At 43.1% G+C, this 14,182-nt stretch overlaps 1 protein-coding gene across 15 annotated transcripts in view; it reads right to left on the bottom strand.

The window, feature by feature from the left end:
• LOC124627540 (NACHT, LRR and PYD domains-containing protein 3) overlaps window positions 1–14,182 on the bottom strand; it is a 285,770-nt gene that overhangs the window by 46,205 nt on the left and 225,383 nt on the right. The window lies entirely within an intron of this gene.

The following is a 14,182-nucleotide window of genomic DNA, read 5'->3' on the forward strand; positions in this document are numbered from 1 at the left end:
AAAGTTTGTCATTCTTAGCCTCTTCTGAGTAGCAGCTGTGTTTTCTGGTTTAGGCCGAGGGATTATGATCATTTGTGGTGACACGGACTGATGAGGGTGGAAACCCCATGGAAGTTAGGTCACTGAGGGGAGGAGGGAGGGAGAGACGGAGACCGAGCTGGAGCACAGACACTCATGCACAAAGCCTCTAAATAAGTCTGGGTTTATACAAGTCGAGTATAATCGGAGCCCTAATCTGACATTTTTTACTTGCTGGGTATCGCAGGTGAACTCTTCAGTTGAGGTTACTTTATTTTGGCTTAACCTTCAGCTTTGGGAAAATATTTTGGGAATGGTGAGGTGAGACGTAATAATGGAATGTGTCTGTGTGTGTATATGTAGGTTCTGATAACCTGGTACGCTATGGTGCTCTGGAGAGTCTCGTGAACGATGTGGCTGACGACACGTGGGACAACAGAGCCACGAATAGAATGAGCACCATCCGATTCCTCGATGACGACGATGAACAGGTGAGAGAATTGTGAATTGCTGGACTCTGTATCACCTGATTGGGCTTCCGTGTGTGTGCGCGCGCGTGTGTTAAACTGAAATAACAGCTCGGACTATTATTACTATTACTATTATCTTACTACTGCTACCATCCAATTTATAAGATTGGTTTTGATGCACGTGTTTACTGTATCATTAATTAAAATGCAAATGTGCAAACGCTTATGTCAGAGTGTCAGAATCCCGAGTTTGAGTGAGGAAACTTTCACGCCTGTGGATTTCGGACATTACTCTGTAGGTTGCAGAGTCAGGATTGTCAGAATTTTTGGAAACCCAACTAAATGAATGAAGTGCATTTCAGTAAATAGCAAAATAACGAAGTATATAAACACAAAATCCAATGGCAAGAAATTCCTGACAGTTCACCATTGTTAATACAGGGAGTGACCCTGGTGGTATGAAGCACACTTGGGAACTAATAAAATTAGAACATAAAGCATGCGGTAGCCTTTGAGTACGATAGTTGTCACACGGGTCATGTTTGCTGCGGTCCAAATCAGAGTGCGATTGTTCCCCCGTTGGTCTGGGTTCAGACTCACTCGAACGCAGGTGCAACAGATATTATGCGCAGCAGTGGACCTCTTCTGTGTCTCACAAATTCCCCTGCCGCTCATGGTACACGTGCGTTGTGGAGACTACGTCGTAATGATGCTGTCCTCAGCTAAAATGCACGCGCAGGTTACTTTACTTCCTGAATAAGCGCGGAACGGAGTACGATTTGCATTCATATTCACTGGAATCGTGGCTCGGTTCCAGAGCAACCGAACTAGGACCACCTCCTTCAGGTAGTCTCAGGTCCGGTACCGCGCTGTGCTTCCCGGTCCACGTGACAGCTTTCACATTACACACAAACCGCGCTCAGACTGAGCTGCCAGTGCGAAAGCCCTCTAAGAGTCTGATTTTGGATCCGTAATTAAAGCTATGACCTTGCTTTAGGGGCTTACTTCGCCTTCAGTCACTGTCGTTGATTATTTATCTGGAACAGCACACCTATGGTGTTTTATCCTGTACTCGGCGTGGTACACTGAGAGTTGGGAGTAAAGTCATTCAAATGGCCTTGTTCTGTAAACATAGCCCTGTCCTGTTCCGTGATGAATGAATCACTGTTGTAAGAAAAGAGTAGAGCAGAAACCTGTATTGCTATGTGACTGGGACCTGTGAGAATTGTTTAAATGGTTTTCTAATAGTACAGTACTGATTTATACACTCATTGGTATATCCCTGCTCATTCATGCAGTTATCCAATACATGAAATCATGTAGATAAAATGTGGACGTCTTCTCAGGTTCGGCATGTTTTGTTTTTTTTTTTTTTTTTTTCCATTTTATGGTAGCCTTCTTCTCAGCTCGACCCAGTCTAGCTATCGAGCTCTCTTTTGATCTCGCTCATCAACAAGCCGTTTCCACTCTTAGTTCCGCCACTCGATGGTTTTTTGCACCATCTTGAATAAACTCAGGAGGCTGTGAAATTCCAAGCAGATCAGTAGCTTCTGAAATACGCAAATACCCGTCTGGCACCAGCAACCATGCCACCGAGTCACCGAGAGCACATTTTCCCCCTATTCAGATGTTTGATGTGAACATTTCCTGAAGCCGTTGATGTATATCTGCATGATTTTATGCACTGTGCTGCTGCCACATGGTTGTCTGATTGGATAATTGCACAGCTGTGCAGCTGTACAGGTGTTTGTCTTAAAGTGGCCAGTGAGTGTATATATAGTGATACTATAGGTTATAAATGCAGAATATGCACTAAGTTAGCCTTTCTGTTATTAAACACACGGACCTTGTGCCTACACTCATCATTTAGCTTTATTATTATTATTATTATTATTATTATTATTATTATTATTATTATTATTATTATTGTTAGCGGAATGTAGTCCAGCTGTTGCCGTGCTAATCACATGACCCTGTCAGAATAATAACTTGACAACTCGGTGACTCCACAAAAAAAATTAAAGATAACACAGTACAAAACAGACCATAGACCAGCAAATATGTACGCTCAACTATTGCCAGGAATGAATGATTCATCAATAACCGAGTAACAGGACCAGCGTGGGAAAGGAGCCGTTTTATAACGGTGATGGATCGAATGTGATGAATAGCAATAACTAAGTGTCTATAACTATAGCTCGTGTATCTCCAATGATGGTCTTGTTTTCTTTATTTCTTTTCCTCTGTCATAGGGAACGCTGTTGCGACGGGCCACGCCGCACCCCGGAGAGCTGAGGAGCATGAAGAAGGTGGTGGAGAATCTCCACCACGGTCTGAACGCTGCCAAAGGCCTGGACTCCAACAAAAACGAGGTCAATAACACTGTGGACCGAGTGACTACATCTGTGTGACCGCTTTGTTTTCCTCCAAGATGACCCAGTCCCCATCGTGTCTTCCCACAATGCACCTCATCCAGCCTTCTCCCTGTGCTTTTTCTCCCTTGAATGTGACTCTCCTTTCTCTGTGCTGGGTCTGTTCTATTCTCTCCTTCATCTCCTCAGATCCTGAATCAGGGAAAGACCACCATGATAGGTGTCTTCTTTTTTCTTTTTCTTGTTTATCTTCAGAGCAATAATCCATGGACTGCACAATTTCTTTTTTCTTTTTAAATTTTACAATCCAGCCCTTTTTTTTTATTTTTAAAGCTTTTTGATTTTTTCCAAACACATACCAAGTTAAAGTAAGTAGGTGCACTACATTAAGTCTTATACTAATGCTGACAGAAGCTCCAGTTATATATTTACATTCTATTTTTAATTTTTTGTTTTTTAAACACTAGGTGGATGTTTCTTTTTTCTTTCTTTCTCATGAACATGAACTATAGCGTGGGACTGGGGGCGGAGAAACCAGCGTGAACTAAACTAATGAACCTAAACATGAACCATGACATGAACCATGACTGTGAATTGAACCATGAAACTATAAACTGTGACTTTGGTTCTCTATCGTAAGGACACTCAACTAATCTACTACAACTCAATATTCCGCGCTGTGTGCTGGGAGGCGCGCGGTATATATACAAACATAATCAGCCTCGTAATGGCTGATGGCTGAGGGCGATTCAGACACACATGAAACAACAACCAATGACAGAACGGGGAGGAGACATAACAGAAACATAACAAATGCACGTGTCGAAATGTCACGATTGTCAACAAGGGAAAAGCAGATGCACCTGCTCGTGCACGCGCGCTCACATGCTCCACAGCGTGCTGCTTAAAGGGGAATTCATGACAGAACTTGGTCGGCCGTGTCGGTAGACTCGGGCTTGAGCAGAACTTGGTCGGCCGTGTCAGTAGACTTGGGCTTGAGCAGGGCTTGGTTGTCCTGGTTAACAGACACTTGGGACAGTAACTGGGCTTTGCAGTGGAAGAGCAGTAGAATGCTTCCTGGAGACCCAGTTTTTTGCAGGTAGGGCATTGTAGCTTGGTCTCCCTCCTGCAGCCCTCAGACATGCATGTCAGTGCCACCTCCTCCACATTGGCTGGAACCTGAAGCAGTTCGGTGGAGGCTGACCTGTCAATCCCCTCATAATAGAGCTTAAAGGGCAGGTCAGGCTGGGGCTGTCCATTGACTCTCCACCCCAGTAAATCCAGACCATGAAGCTGCCCTGGCTGCGTGAACTCCTCCATAAAAAGTTCTGCAAATTGAGTGACATCCTGGAGGGCAGAGGACTCTGCTCACCAGCTGCTTCGCCCAGTCACGGGCCGGTCCGCAAAACCTGGACACCAAGAACCCGATCCACTGTCTCTTAGTAGGCTTGGGATACGCCAGGCTGCAGAAATATTCCTGGCAGCTGAAGAGGAACTTCAGCGGGTAGCTGCTCAATCCCGCTGTCTCTGGCGGCAGTTCAACGGCGTACCGTTGAGGGAACTGCACGGACAAGAAATCTGAGGTCAGTAATCAGAACGTTTCCCGATAAGGTATTGTCCTGCTACTCCCATTGTAGCGTGATGTCTCCCTTGTCTTCCTGCTGCATCCATGTTACGGCAGAATATTCTGTCACATTTCGTGATGCAATGAAGATAAGGTAGGATGCAAGTGCAGTATGAACAGTTTTATTGAGAGACACACAGGCAGGTAAATCCAAACAGTAATCCACAAACATAGTCCAGTAACATGCAAAGTTCAGAGGCCACGCCTCCTTCACTTTGACTGAGACACAGGACATGCCTCCTTCACTATGACTGAGACACAAAGGCCACACCTCCTTCACTGGGACTGTCTCATAAGCCACACCCCCTTCAATAGGAATGAGGGATGAACAGTGGTAAAGGAGACATATTTGATAATGTAAGTAGTAATAATCAGAACTCTGTGTGTGTGTGTGTGTGTGTGTGTGTGTGTGTGTGTGTGTGCAGCCTGTGCTGTCTCTGCCTTGCTGTGTGAGGTGGCAGAATGTGGAGGAGGAAAGATGGAGTTTGATGTTGCACTTGGTCAAGAGAAGCTGACTGAAACAAGCCTACAGCTTACACACCTACTGCCAGCTGGGTATATACCGGTGAGTCAGACCGGTAGCTCCAAAAGTATTGGCACCCATCGTGCAAATGCGCACCACTTATTAAATCATGTCATGATCTTAAACATACGGGGATTCTGTATAAAACAATATTTTTCTTAAGGAGTGCTTTATTTCCTGCAAACGTATTGGCTCTACTACAGATAACATTAATCACCGCCTCCCCCACCACCAACAAATCAGGCCCAAAGCATCACTTTACAGATTTCACAATGGCTATCAGGTGCTTTTCCTTATATACAGTCCCCTTTCTTGATGATTTTCAAGGCTGAAAAGTTTAAACGGCCCACGTTGTACTCAATGCTGTTTTAAACTGCTAATATAGAGTTCCTTCTGAAACTATTAGAACAGATGATTCATTTGTTTGTGCTATACACCAAAAACATTTGGGTTTGAGATCAAACAATGAGATATGAGATGAAAGTTCAACTTTTATTTCCTGGAAAAAGGAAATGTATAGGAACAGACAAGTCTTGAAGTAAGTTAAAATAAATAACACTTAATATTTGATGCATATCCCTTGCTTGCAGTAACTGCATCAAGTGGTATGGCCTGTGTTTCTGCTCTCAAAGTGTCTGAGACCTTCACCCATACCCTGTGGAGGTTGTTGTTGATGTCACTAACTGTTGTTTTGTCGGGTTCTTTTCATAGCTCTCACAATGTTTCTGTCATCAGCTGCTGTTGTCGTCCTTGGCCGATCCATTCGGTGTCTGCTGCTCAGTACACCAGTGCTTTCTTTCTTTTTCAGGATATTCCATATTGATGTAGTGGCTATGCTCCAATGTTTGAACAATGCCTCTGATTCTTTTTCCCGCTTTTCCCAGCTTCAAAATGACTTGCTTTTCTCCCATAGACAGCTCTCTGATCTTCATGTAGGCTTATCCTTTTTAACAACAGATGCAGTCTTCACAGGTGAAACTGAAGGCTAAAACCAAAACTAAGAGTAGATGTTCAGCGCTATTTATTGTTTAAACAGTCAATCTAACAGGACACACCTGGGTAACAAGAAACACCTTTCAGTCACATGTTCCAATATTTTTACTCGCCTACAAATTGGCTGGTGTGATACAAAACGTGCTATGTTCTATGTCGGTTATCACCTCTACATGTAAATACCAGGAAATAAAAGCTGAAACTCTCGTCTCATATTCATCTTTTGATCTCAAACTCAAATGTCTTCAGTCTACAGCAAAAAAAAAGAATTGGTCTTGTCGTTCAGGTAGTTTCAGAGGGGACTGTATCTTTCTGTCCATATAAAAGTTGTTCGTTAATAAGAATCTTTCTCGTTCGAGCAATGGTAACAGTTCCTGTAGTTGTTGTGGCTGAAGTTTTCCCTGCTTCAGAAGTGGTGCTGTGATGGATGGATGATGTTTGTGTGTGTGTGTGTGGAAGATTTATATAAATATCTACTTATATAACTATCACGGACTTCCAACCCACAAGCAGACAAAACATTAGATCAGTTCAAAATAAGTCTGAGGCAAAGCAAACTAACAGACAGGCATCACTGCAGTGCCGTGACGCTGTTTTGTCTCAGAGGTTTGTCAGAACCGCTGTGTTCCCCACAACGCAGTGCAGAGTGCCCTAGAAAAAATGTTGACTAAATTCTTAGTGTATACTGACTACTGAGTGTTCTTCAGACTGTTTTCCTCATTATTTAAGTGCATTTCCTAAGTATTCACCCCCCTTTCAACTTCTGACACCTATTGTGGATAAAAATGACATGAAATAAACATAAGGGAGACCTAGTATCCAGTAAAGGGGAGAAGAAGAAAAGACGGGCACCAAGACACACAGAAGCGGTGTGAGGCGAATATTGACTGATATTGAATATTGAATTGGATTCACACTTTACTTAGATCTTTAAGAGTAATACACTATGGTTTATTAGTCAAAAAGTCAAAAAGAAGTGTACGAGCTGAGGAGTGATAACACACACACACACACACACACACACACACACTCGTACAGTCAAGGGCGGGCAAGTAGACATAACACACACACACACACACACTCTCTCTCTCTCACACATACTACAATAACTTTATAAGAATAATAAAAAGGAATATTAAGATATTATAAGGGTAATATCTTATTTTATATATATATATATATATATATATATATATATATATACACTCTATAAAAAACAGAATAATAGGATATGTAGGACAGTAGAAGGATAATATAATGATATTATGAAGTAGGAAGTACAGTAAACCGGATTTCAAGCAGTATAACTATATATAAAATAGAGATATAGAGCAAATATGAAAATAAATTATAAACTAGAAATGCAGGCTCGCAAGGAAGGCCTTAATGTTAAGAGAGAACCATGAGGAGCCATTTATAAGGGTGGCTGAGTCAAGCTGCCCCCCCGTGAGATAATAGTAAGACCAAGGTCACTCTAGATTGTTTTCTCTCTCCACTTTTTGATTCTACGGGTTATTCAAATCCCTTGGTTTCGATTCTCTGGGTTACTGAAATCCCTTAGTTTTGAGTCTCTGGGTTATTGAAATCCTGTGGATTTGACTTTCTGGGTTATTAGAAATCCATGGGTTTTGATTTTATGTGTAAATTAAAACACCTGGTTTTGATTCTATGTGTAAGTGGAATGGCCCTTTTCTGGAACATAATAGTAAGGTAAATGAGCTCTTTTTTAACCCTATTGGTAGTGAGATCATACTCTTCTTGAAACATATGGGTTATTGACTGTGTAAGTTCAGTATAAATACTGGAGCTCAAGCTCAGGGTATCAGATCACTTCTGAGAATTCTCATCGGTGTGGATCTCGTGTGGTGGAATGGAACAATAAAGCTGGACCCTTGCTTCTTCTCACTCACGGCTGGTGTATTTTTTCTATCTCCAACTGGGTTCAGAGGTAGATGTGAGTGTTGGCTTCTAAGTTGAATTTTAAGTGTTTTTGGGTAATAGGCTAAATTCGAGCCAACACACCCCATCCCCTAACCCCACCCCACACACACACACACGTACACATTTTGTAGTGTTACCACCACCATGCTTCACAATGGGGATGTTGTCCTCAGGGTATTGGGTTTCTGCCAAATGGCAGACTCAGTCTCAGATAAGCTTTCCTCACACGTTTTCAGAGTCTCCGACATGTCTTCAAGTAAACTTCACACAGGATATCGTACAAGTGTGCCATAAATATGTTTATCCTGTGAACAGCTTCTTCCACGGTTCCATTTGCGATCGCAGAAACGAAAGCAGAATCGAGCAAACGCCGCAATATTCGGAACAGCTTGCAACGTTTTAAACTTACCGCAGATTTTCTGCAGATCTGGGCCAAGATTTCCTCTTCGATTCATGTCCGTCAACATGAGTAACAGCTAAAAGGTCTCGTTTACCAACAAACATCACCGCGGAAGAACGCGCAAAACAATTTTGTGTGAAAAACAACGTAAATTTGAAAAAAGCCACAGAAAAATCGAGCATTTTGGGCCGCAATAATCACAATATAAATAAATAAATGTATATAATGTATATAAATAATTATAAAAACCCTCCGAAATCCTGTACAGACTGGATTACAGTGTCTTTCTCTTGTACCAGGTGCTGATGGAGGACCGGCAGAGCGAGGCGGTGTACCTAGAGATCAGTCCTCTTTTCCTCCAGGCCGAGAACAAACACAAACTCTTCCAGTTCGTCTCGCAGTTCCTCTAAGGCTGACGCAGGAGAAACACACGTCTACACCGCTCTAGGTTTAGTTACAAAATATCAGTGTTTCTGGTAATTCGCTTGGAGCAAAATGTGTTCTTGAACGTGGACCTTTAAAAACTGCATTTGGTTTCTCTTTTTCTTATGAATGTAGTTAGGAAATGTTTGTTGTGGTTTTCAGTTTTGCACTGAAGCTATGAGCTTAATGTGCTGTAGCTAACAAGTGAAGCTTATATCTAGCGGTTTAGCATCATGAAACCTAAAGCATTATGCCTTTACTACTAGCAGCTAAAAATTCTTTATTTGTATAGATAGATTTCTAAACCAGTGTGTGATGATTTAAGCGTTCATTTTCCACACTGTTGACAGTTTAGAGCCTTGTAGCTCTAGTGCAAACTGAAGACTGAGCTCTGAGCTACATGTTGTGTGTTAAGTGTGTTAATGTCATTCGATATAATGCTGATGGTAGGCTTTGAGTGAGAATATTGGTAGGATTTTGAGTTAATCAGAGCTGTTAACCAATAAGAGAGCAGGATATTGGTCATTGTATTCAGTTTAATTAGTGAGTGTTTGACAATGTTGGATTGTTAGGAAGTTAACGAGTTCTTCTCTGGTTTCTGTTTGATGAAAATTGTTGCTTTATAACGCTGCTTTGTTTGATTTGGAGAGACGAATACAGATTTTGTTCTGCACCGTCGCTCAATCCGGATCTTTCTTTTTCCACGTTCTCATACATGATGCTGTTAACGATGAGTGACGGAGCTTAACCACTGACCCTCCAATCAGCCCCTGATTATCCACTGGTAATGCCGCCAGCCCTCTTGGGACACCGTAGCAATCCCATAACCCCCCTCTTTCACCCCACACAAGTACATATATAGACAGACTCCTTCCACATGCAGGACGGCGAGAGAGATGCTGACGGACAGGGCTGATTACTATAGTGCACCAGGTGCTGAGTAAGATCTCGAGACACACACACACAGGTGAACTGCACAAGGACCTCCTGCACACTCACGGAGAAGGCGATCGATAATGTCGAGAGAGATTCGCAGGTTGGACAACCCACTAATACAGTAATAATAATCAACAGAGCTCTATCTCCTGGAAGATCACAGCACCTGCACTCTGGACCAATCATTTCTAGTGCACACAAATCTGATTAGGATTTCAGAAACGTCTAGACATTAAAGCATTTCAACGGTGAAAGGGATTTATTTTTATTTTTTCCATCTCCGTAGCTCAGATAAAAGTCAGCCAACCGTGCAGGAGTCACACCACTGTGTTTCGGATGAACCCGATCTCCTCGATCTGACACTCCACGACGTGTCCTTTCTGTATTCCTTCTGAATTATAAAGAATCCCCCCCCCCCCCCGTAAGTAGCTGTCTGATGGGTCATGTTTTAGAAGCAGTACAAAGAACTAATCAAATTTAGTACTCAGGTGTAGTCATGAGGTTTGTTTTGATGGAACATTTCGTTCAAAAGCTAACTAATTAGAATTTTATGCAAAACATTCCTTTTTTTGTTGGCGGGGGGGGGGGGGGGGGGATTGCGAGTTTAAAAGAAATTAGCACTAAGGTGTGTTCAGTTGCTGGTTATAAAAGAAACACTTCAGCCGGCAAGATGCGTTAGCGATCTAAACTTGGACCCAAATTAATTCGAAACATAAGCACATGATTATGATTAACACATCAGTGTATACACCAACACACTGTAAACACTCGTGCAACACTGCAAGGCCACAGACCTTAAAATAAAAATATTTTCGATGTGGTGCGTTAACGATAACGCCTAATCAGAAAGCTTTCTGACTTCATATTAATTTTGAAGAACGCTGTACTTTGTGTTTCCTCTCTCCAAAAGTAATCTCAAAGGATACGTCTGTACAGCTGTTCCTGCCTCAGTAGGAGATAACTCCAGAGCTGTTTTCAGACTCATTTCTCTAATCGCTTAGTTCCGCACGGTCATCAAACAACAGACGTGATGAATGACTTTCTAAACCAGTCATCACCAAGGGCACCTCTTAACGTTTCTGAGGATTTCGGCTCACCAAAACTTATTGCGCCCCTGTCTTTTATGTATATTTACTCAAGGGGATTAAATGAGCCACGGTGTTTCTCCATCACCATGACCAGGTCATATTAGTCTTATAGAGATTCACAAAATTGGAAAACGGAGAACAAGCCTACGCAGTGTAAGAAACTGGAAACTGAGCTCACCTTTAGAAAGATGGGTGGCTTTCTGAACACGCCCACTCCTGGAGGCGTGCCTGTTAGAAACACGTCGCCTGGGTACAGAGTCACAAACCTGCCTTCAAGACAAATGAACAAAGCTGTACAGAAGACACTAGGGATGCAGTAACAATACACCAATGTCTCAGTGCTCACAGATCTGAATTGCTCCCACGTGCAACAGTTTCTCTGCACGGTCACATTACTGTTTAATGTGCTGCACAATTCACTCAGCACAGTATCAGACCTATACCAGTACTGGTATCAATGCATCCCTAGAAGAGTCTGAACATTGAATCTGAACACTGCTGTAAGATCAGGTCAGTGAAATATGTTCACCACCATGCGCTGGATACTTACTGCGAGACCCACACCACCAGCTTCTCCGTCTTAAAGATCAGCTGACTGGTGTTGCTGTCCTGAACTACATCACCGTTTACCAGGCACCGGATCCCCAGATTGTGGACGTCTGATTTAAAAACAGCACATTACAGCTCTGACTCACAGCCTCATGGTTTTTTTACGTTCACAACAATTTTTAGTTCAGGTTTCCATCTCACCGGCCCCCCACCTACCCTTCAGTGCTTCTGTGGTAACAAGAGCAGGCTCTAGTGGACAGAATTTGTCGAATGTTTTTCCCAGCAGCCACTGCTTGCCGTTCTTCATCTGCCAGTCACGAGCGCTGATCTCACTGGCTACGGTGAAGCCGGCAACGTGACCGCGAGCGTCCTCCTCCTGAGAATAACAGGCATGAGCGTAAGACGCCTCTTTTTTATAGGAATGAATTTCTAATTTGGCATGATTTTGCTCCTCACACCAAACGTAGCCAAGATAAGTTTCATGTCTGCGGTTTGCTTCATTAGTTTTTGCACTGGAGCTGTGACAATAATGTAGCTAACAGATGGAACAAATAGGAAGTCTCTCTCATGCACATTTTAACAGCTAATATCGATCTTTAGACAACAGGACAATGTTTTATCATGTTTGAGTCATTTAGTTGTTAGTTATAGACTAAATTTAGTCAGCTGAACCTGATCTAAACCTTAAGGACTGAAAGCTGTTTTGGATATCAGCCAAAAGATTACATATAAGTGAGTCCATGAAGTCTGCCCCACCTCTGAGCACATGCCCTTCTCTCCCAGCTCCAAGAACTCTCTCATGGTGGCACAGTCTGATCCAACACCCTCAGGTCGACGACATCTTTCGTGCTCTCCACACTGACCTTCACACTTCCCTCAGCTCCCTTTCCGTTTCAATCCGGGTATTGGCCAGGAATCAAACCTAGGTCAACTGCTTGGACGGCAGCTATGCTCACCACTATACCGCCAATGCCATGCTGGGCAATTCAACTCTGGTGAACAAAAGTTTAAGTATGTGCGTTTCTCATAAGCAGACCATAGGCAACATCCAAAGATCTGCACTCATGGTTTCTGTAGTGTAGTGGCTATCACGTTTGCGTCACATGCAAAAGGTCCTGGTTCGAGACTGGGCAGACACAAGCTAGAAATTTTGAACTTTGCTTTAATAACTGACCGGTTGTCATCACCGTAGGATCAGGTCCTCTAGGAACAGCCAGAAAGCGAGACCTTGAACAGAGCAGATTTCCTTCTTCTGGGCTTTTGTAGCAAAGCAGATAACATTTGCTGACAAAATGAAAGGGAGTCTCTGGTTTTCCACAGAAAGTGGAAGCCTGGCTCTTTCGTTGCTCAATAAGACTCTGAACATGACTGGAAAATTTTCCGTAAAGTACTGGTCAGCAAGTTCACCTATCAGCAAGAGGTCTACGCCCGGAAAAGGCTGGGAGCGGCTTCCCTTCCATTGAGCCTTTTGCAGCAAGGCAGATAACAGCTGCTTGCAAAATCACAGGCAGGTTCTGCTTTTCCACTGAATGTGGAAGCCTGGCTCTTTCCTTCATCAAGAAGACAAGAGTAATGATGCGCTTGACTCGAGGTTGCAGCTTGTAATTTCCCACCTCCAAGCAGGAAAACGCAAAGAAAACGCACCCTCAACTTGAAATTGCCATTCGTCAACAGTGGGAAGTCTCCTCATCTACCAGTTCCTTCCCTGTTCATCGAGTGACGTCGAGTCAGCATGACAGATTCTGAACTAACAAAGTGGCACTTACCTTAGTGGTTATTTGCTTTGGATCAGGGTTGTCCAGTCTTATCCAGAATGGGCCAGTGTGGTTGCAGGTTTTCATTCTAACCAAGCAGAAGCCACACTTTAGTCTATTGAAAGCCAAGATCAGCAGATCAAACAATTGGAATCAGGTGTGGCTCCTGCTAGATTGGAACGAAAACCTGAAGATTGGACAACGCTGCTTAAGACCAATCAGCATATAGACATCTTTGCTTATTAAATATAAAACACTAACTATATAGATGGCTGATTGCGGAAAATGTACACCTCTCATCACAGTTTGCATGCTAGCTTGTCGCTAACAGAAGACAGACACGGAGAGACGGCATTTTCTTACATTTTCGCCCCTGTTCACGGGTCAAACGTGCCCTGGTGGATAATGATGTGTTTACAAACAGCAAAGAACCACTAACAACACAAGTGGGAAGCAGAAACAGTTCTAGGAGGCCTGCAGAGAATCTTATGGCACATTCTGTTGACTAATTTATTTTCAGGTAGGTGATCCCTTCCTTCTGTGCCAACTACCATAAAGTACCTCAAGTAGCTACCGGTTTCAATCCGTGCATTGGCCGGGAATCAAACCCAGATCTACTGCTTGGAAGGCAGCTTTTTTTTTTTTTTTGATTGATTGGGTCCCCTTCAAACCTGTATCCAATCTTTATCCCAAAAGAGGATGTTGTGCAGAGATCATGAAAACACTTATCCAAATAAAAAGCTTATAGCACCTAGTATCCCCATTCAGTCTCCCAAGCAAGTACTAACCAGGCCCAGATTTGCTTCCGAGGTCAGATGAGATCGGGCTTTGTCAGAGTGGTATGGCCGTAAGCAATAGCTGCCCCCAAATGGGGCCTATTTAAATAGTGTAAGCAAACGACTGACTGACTGACTGACTGACTGACTGACTGACTGAGTGAGTGAGTGAGTGAGTGAGTGAGTGAGTGAGTGAGTGAGTGAGTGAGTGAGTGAGTGAGTGAGTGAGTGAGTGAGTGAGTGAGTGAGTGAGTGAGTGAGTGAGTGAGTGAGTGAGTGAGTGAGTGAGTCAGTCAGTCAGTCAGTCAGTCAGTC

The sequence above is a fragment of the Ictalurus punctatus genome, unplaced genomic scaffold, assembly GCF_001660625.3.
Source record: "Ictalurus punctatus breed USDA103 unplaced genomic scaffold, Coco_2.0 Super-Scaffold_100046, whole genome shotgun sequence".
Classification (NCBI taxonomy): domain Eukaryota; kingdom Metazoa; phylum Chordata; class Actinopteri; order Siluriformes; family Ictaluridae; genus Ictalurus; species Ictalurus punctatus.